Genomic DNA, 6,000 nt, shown 5'->3' with positions numbered 1-6,000 from the left:
TGTGGGCTCCCCGGTCAGTGCTCTGCCCTCTGTCACGCAATGCCTTGGGACCGTAGGCACTAACCAGGACCCTTGAACTAGGGGAGCCCTAGTTTATCCCTGTCCCTCCCGATTACTTCTGAAGGTGGAGACCCTGTGCCTGGCTATGCTCCTATATCTACCCTTATCTGTCCCCTCCCTCACCCATGGAGGTGGGAAGACCAAGTGTATAGGATAGATGGACAAATAGGAGGGATAAATAAAAATAACAATCATACAAAATACATTCACCAAACAGCAGAGTGGAACACAGGGGAGTAAAAGAAAGGAGAAACTAAATAGGAGAGCATAAAGATGTACACACAAACAAAACACCAAGCAACAATCTCCTGAACAATCTCCATACGCCAACTCCAACCACAAACTACACCTCCTACTCCAAACCAGGCAGCAAGAACTAACACTGGCAATTCCTAAGTGCCACAAAGAATAACAAATATAGCAGAGGGGCGACCAACCAGGTATGAAAACTCCAGGAGCTTCAGCTAAAGACATTAACCCTTACACAGCAAGGGAAAAAAAACTGCACAGTTTAATATGATGGTGAAGTACTTCTAAGCAGTGCAGGCATTCGTGAAACCGGATGCCGCGATCTTCTGACCCCTCTCTGTCGCGGTATTCCCGTGACACCCTCCTTGGTCTGTGCTGTGCCATCCCTGGTCAGTGCTGTGCACGATCAGTGCTCTCTTTGATCTATAATGTGCCCTCCCTGGTCAGTGCAGTGACCTCCCCAGTCCTGAGCCCTCCTTGGTCAGTGCCGTTCCCTCCTTGCTCTGCACGATCAGTGCCCTCTCTGATCCTGTGGCCTCCTTGGTCAGTGCTGTGCTCCGCATGATCAGTGCTCTCCTTGGTCAGTGCTGTGCCCTCCCTGATTTTGTGCTCTCCTTGTCTGTGCTATTTCTTCTCTGGTCAGTATTGTGCCCTCCTTGCTCTGTGCCCTCCCCAGTCACTGCTGTGCCCTCTTTTTTCTGTACCCTCCCCAGTCACTGCTGTGCCCTCCTTGGTCTCTGCCCCCCCGGTCAGTGCTGTGCCCTCATTGCTCTGTGCCCCCCGGTCAGTGCTGTGCCCTCGTTGCTCTGTGCCCCCCGGTCAGTGCTGTGCCCTCCTTGCTCAGTGCTGTGCCCTACCTTGATCTGTGCCCTTCTTGCTGTGCTGTGTCCTCCCGGGTCAGTGCTGTGCCCTCCTTGGTTTGTGCCCTCCCCGGTCAGTGCTGTGCCCTCCTTGCTCTGTGCCATTCCCGGTCAGTGCTGTGCCATTCCTGGTCAGTGCTGTGCCCTCCTTGGTCAGTGCTGTGCCCTCATTGGTTTGTGCCCTCCCCGGTCAGTACTGTGCCCTCCTTGGTCAGTACTGTGCCCTCCTTGCTCTGTGCCATTCCCGGTCAGTGCTGTGCCCTCCCAGGTCAGTACTGTGCCCTCCTTGCTCTGTGCCCTCCCTGGCCAGTACTGTGCCCTCCTTGCTCTGTGCTGTGCCCTCCTTGCTCTGTGCCCTCCCCGGCCAGTACTGTGGCCTCCTTGCTCTGTGCTCTCCCCGGTCAGTGATGTGCCCTCCTTGCTCAGTGCCGTGCCCTCCTTGCTCTGTGTCCTCCCCGGTCAGTACTGTGCCCTCCTTGCTCTGTGCTGTGCCCTCCCTGGCCAGTACTGTGCCTTCCTTGCTCTGTGCTGTGCTCTCCCTGGTCAGTACTGTGCCCTCCTTGCTCTGTGCTCTCCCCGGTCAGTGATGTGCCCTCCTTGCTCTGTGCTCTCCCAGGTCAGTACTGTGCCCTCCCCGGTCAGTGATGTGCCCTCCTTGCTCTGTGCTCTCCCCGGTCAGTGATGTGCCCTCCCCGGCCAGTACTGTGCCCTCCTTGCTCTGTGCCCTCCCTGGTCAGTACTGTGTCCTCCTTGCTGTGTCCTCCCTGGTCAGTACTGTGTTCTCCTTGCTCTGTGCCCTCCTTGCTCTGTGCTGTGTCCTCCCGGTCAGTACTGTGCTCGCCTTGCTCTGTGTCCTCCCGGTCAGTACTGTGTCCTCCTTGCTCTGTGATGTGCCCTCCCCGGCCAGTATTGTGCCCTCCTTGCTCTGTGCTGTGCTCTCCCTGGTCAGTACTGTGCCCTCCTTGCTCTGTGCTCTCCCCGGTCAGTGATGTGCCCTCCTTGCTCAGTGCCCTCCCCGGTCAGTGCTGTGCCCTCCTTGCTCTGTGCCCTCCCCGGTCAGTGATGTGCTCGCCTTGCTCAGTGCCCTCCCCGGTCAGTGCTGTGCCCTCCCCGGTCAGTGCTGTGACCTCCTTGCTCTGTGCTGTGCCCCCCTTGCTCTGTGCTGTGCCCTCCTTGCTCAGTGCCCTCCCCGGTCAGTGCTGTGCCCTCCTTGCTCTGTGCTGTGCCCCCCCCGGTCAGTGCTGTGTTGTGCCCGGGGCACAGTTAGGCTACGTTCACATTAGCGTTAAGCTAATTTGCGTCGGGTTTGCGTCGGCGACGCAGCGGCGACGCATGCGTCATGCGCCCCTATACTTAACATGGGGGACGCATGCGTTTTTTTGTGTTGCGTTGTGCGACACTTGCGTCTTTTTTGCCGCAAGCGTCGGACCAAGAAAACGCAGCAAGTTGCATTTTTCTTGCGTCCGATTTTCGGCAAAAACCGACGCATGCGTCGCAAAACGCAGCGTTTTTGCGTGCGTTTTGCCGCGTTTTTGCGTGCGTTGTGCGTTGCGTCGCCGACGCAGCGGCGCACAACGCTAGTGTGAACTTAGCCTTATGTAGTCAGTCAGTCACGTATACCGGCCTTCTCGTCCGTCGCACAGTCCCTGGCGGGCCCCTCCGCGCTCCCAGGCCCAGTGTGGAGCGGCTGCCGGCAGGGGGCGCGTCCTGTGCTGCAGCCAGTGGGGAGGAGGCAGGGGGTTGTCCGATATGACTGTCCCAGCAGCAGCAGTGCTACCATAGAGCAGACCGGGGAGAGTGTGAGGTCCCGGGGACTCTGCGGGAGACTTGCTGGATTATCCCGGAGCCCGGGCTGCCCGGCTGGCGCTGCCCTCCTACCAGGTAGGCACTCCACTCCATGCTGCGCTGTGTGCAGAGCTGCACTTTGTGGCTGGCACTGTGTAAGGAATCGCATATGAGATGCAGCTGGACGCGGGCAGAGGAGGGGGACAGATTTAAAGTGCCCTGCTCCCATTGTGGAGCATAGATCACAGCAGTTTGAGACTAACTTTTGATAATCTTTGCATTCCAAGAGGTTCTGCAGCAGTTTTATAGAATGTACAGGATCAAATATGCATTTAAAAATCTTGAATTAATTTTTGTTTTATACTTTTCTAACAATTCTAACAACCTGGCGAATACGTCCCATAAATTACAATTATGTTGCAAAGTGAACAAACCGCCTATAATTTCCACATATTGTACGACGAGGCGACTCGCGTGTTGTGGCCCGAGCCAAGTCTCCGAGCTTGTAATTTGCAAAGTTGGGAGAAGCCCCTGGGAGCGGTGAGCGTTTAGTGGTGATAGTGGGAATGGATCAGGGAGATCACTGCGCCAATAGGACCGCAGGGGCAGTGATCGAGGCAGCTCTCCGGGGGATCCGATCCCTGGGGGCCGTGATCTTCACCTGCCCAAATATACAGGACGGTCGCTGTGACTGAGGCAATTGATGAATGCGGAGTCAATCGTTAGGATTTTTGCTGAATTTAGACTGTTCCTCTATAATGAGGGTAGGGGATTAATTTTCCCAAGGGGCCACATGTGAGACCGTGACTGCCATGGGGCGCCGAAACAATAGGAAGAAATTAATTCTCAATATTAAAATTAACATAATTGTTTTATATTGTATGATTTAATATTGCCCAAAAGTATCTATGCTGACCCTCCCCTATATATTGTATGTGCCCCTTTATTTGAGGCCAAGGATGCAGCCCCTATATACAGCATGAAGCCAAACACGCAGTCCCCCATATACAGTTTGAGCCCGTACACAGTCCCCCTATATACAGTGTGGTCCCCCTACACAGCCCCCTTATACACAGCATGAGAGGCCATAGATGAAGTCCCCCTATGTACATGATGAGCCCCCTATATACAGTTAGAGCCCCCACACAGTCCCCTTATACAGAGTATGAGCCCCTACACAGCCCCCGTATACACAGCATGAGGCCATACATGCAGTCCCGCTATGTAGTGACGTCGCACACCCTGATTAGTGGAAGAAGGAGTCGGCGGCTCCATCCTACGCCATTGTATTCACCGCTATCTTCATCCTCAGCATGCCGATAGTGGTGAAATTAGGGTGAGGGCGGCCACATCATGCGGCCAGGGTTTTCAGCCCATCAGACAGAGGGCCGGAGGTGACCCATAGGCTACAGTTTTCCCTGGTCTAATCTATAGGAAATATGTTCTCCGCTGTTTGAATGGTTGACATATGGCCCAACAGCCAAAAGTGACATCCGTGTCATTGAGTCTGTGATTCGTACCCATTAACCTCTGCTTGGTAGGTGTCTGTGGTCACATACAGGACACACGTGTCTATGAAGTTGGCCATGTTTCTCTTCCTGATCCATCACTTATCATTTAGATGATTTTTCCATTTCTGAAAAAAAACACAATTAATACAAGTACGGTATATCTTCTCATACCTTGGGCAAAGGAGGTCTGATGATAATATTCTTCATTTATATGGGGCCAACATGGCTGCACAATTGAGAGAATAAGAAAACCTCAACTGACAGGAGACATGGTGCTGCTCTTAAAGGGACTCTGTCACCTGAATTTGGTGGGAACAATTTTTAGTCATAGGGGCGGGGTTTTCGGGTGTTTGATTCACCCTTTCCTTACCCGCTGGCTGCATGCTGGCTGCAATATTGGATTGAAGTTTATTCTCTGTCCTCCGTAGTACATGCCTGCACAAGGCAATCTTGCCTTACGCAGGCGTGTACTATGGAGGACAGAGAATGAACTTCAATCCAATATTGCAGCCAGCGGGTAAGGAAAGGGTGAATCAAACACCCGAAAACCCCGCCCCTATGACTGAAAATTGTTCCCTCCAAATTCAGGTGACAGAGTCCCTTCAAAGCCCTCATATACATTAGATGGCTGTAAACAGCTCTCTCCCGAGCCCCCCCATACACAGTATCGTGACGGATTCTTATCTCCTCCTATTGTTGTCAGGAGCCCCCCATATTCAGGAGACTGTCGGTCGGTTCGGCCTTTAGTCGGATTTCACGAGGACTTTCCATTAGTTTGAGCATCATGGAAAAGAGGCTGCAGAACTGAATAAAATGTTTTTTTTTTCATTTATTTTGTAATTTCTCCTCTCCTTTGTGGAGATGTTATCTTTGTAAAGTTTAGGTTATATTTTATAAGTCCAAGGGGACAATACCAGAGATCAGGTCATACGAATGGTGAACATACCTTCTTCTGTGAGACATGTAACGACTGCCTTGATCTCTGCAGCTACTGTTGTAGTAGAGCGCAGAGCTGAGTGTCATGACAAACGCCTCTAAGGGTATGTGTCCACGGGCCGTATTACATCCGGAACAGCTGCGGATTGAACGCTGCGTAGAGCCGCAGCGTTCAATCCACAGCGTCCAGATGTTACAGCATAGTGGAGGGGATTTTATGAAATCCCGTCTCCACTATGCGTGCGAACACGCATCCAGCGGCCCTGTGTTTCCAGACATGCGGCGCGTCTTTTTAGAACGCAGCATGTCCGTTTACCTTGCGGCGACGCTGCGACGCCACAAGGTAAAACACAGGGCCCTATATGTGGGGTGCGATGATTCCGGATGTGTGCAATGAACACATCCGGAATCATCGCGTCTACAGAAGGAGGGGGGGGAGTTTTCCGCTCCATCCAAAGCGCCGGCCATCCTGAACGTGGACACATACCTTATAGCTTTCACCTCACAGCAGTCAGTATGGGGGATACAGCAGAACTTACAGTGCTGTGAGAGGAGAGCTGCAGAGGTGGTTGTCAGCTCTGCTGTATCACCCCTCACAC

The 6,000-nt window shown here is 53.0% G+C and overlaps 1 protein-coding gene across 1 annotated transcript in view; it reads left to right on the top strand.

Moving 5' to 3' along the window:
* The first annotated feature begins 2,848 nt into the window (after positions 1 to 2,848).
* Positions 2,849 to 6,000, top strand: part of LZTS2 (leucine zipper tumor suppressor 2) — a 152,704-nt gene continuing 149,552 nt past the window's right edge. Inside the window, exon 1 of the mRNA XM_077258632.1 lies at positions 2,849 to 3,050. The gene's annotated coding sequence lies outside the window, so the exon portion shown is untranslated. The remainder of the gene's footprint in view (positions 3,051 to 6,000) is intronic.

The sequence above is a fragment of the Ranitomeya variabilis genome, chromosome 4 (assembly GCF_051348905.1).
Source record: "Ranitomeya variabilis isolate aRanVar5 chromosome 4, aRanVar5.hap1, whole genome shotgun sequence".
NCBI lineage: Eukaryota > Metazoa > Chordata > Amphibia > Anura > Dendrobatidae > Ranitomeya > Ranitomeya variabilis.
Note: the sequence above shows the minus strand (reverse complement) of the source record. Positions and strands in the feature narration are given on the sequence as shown.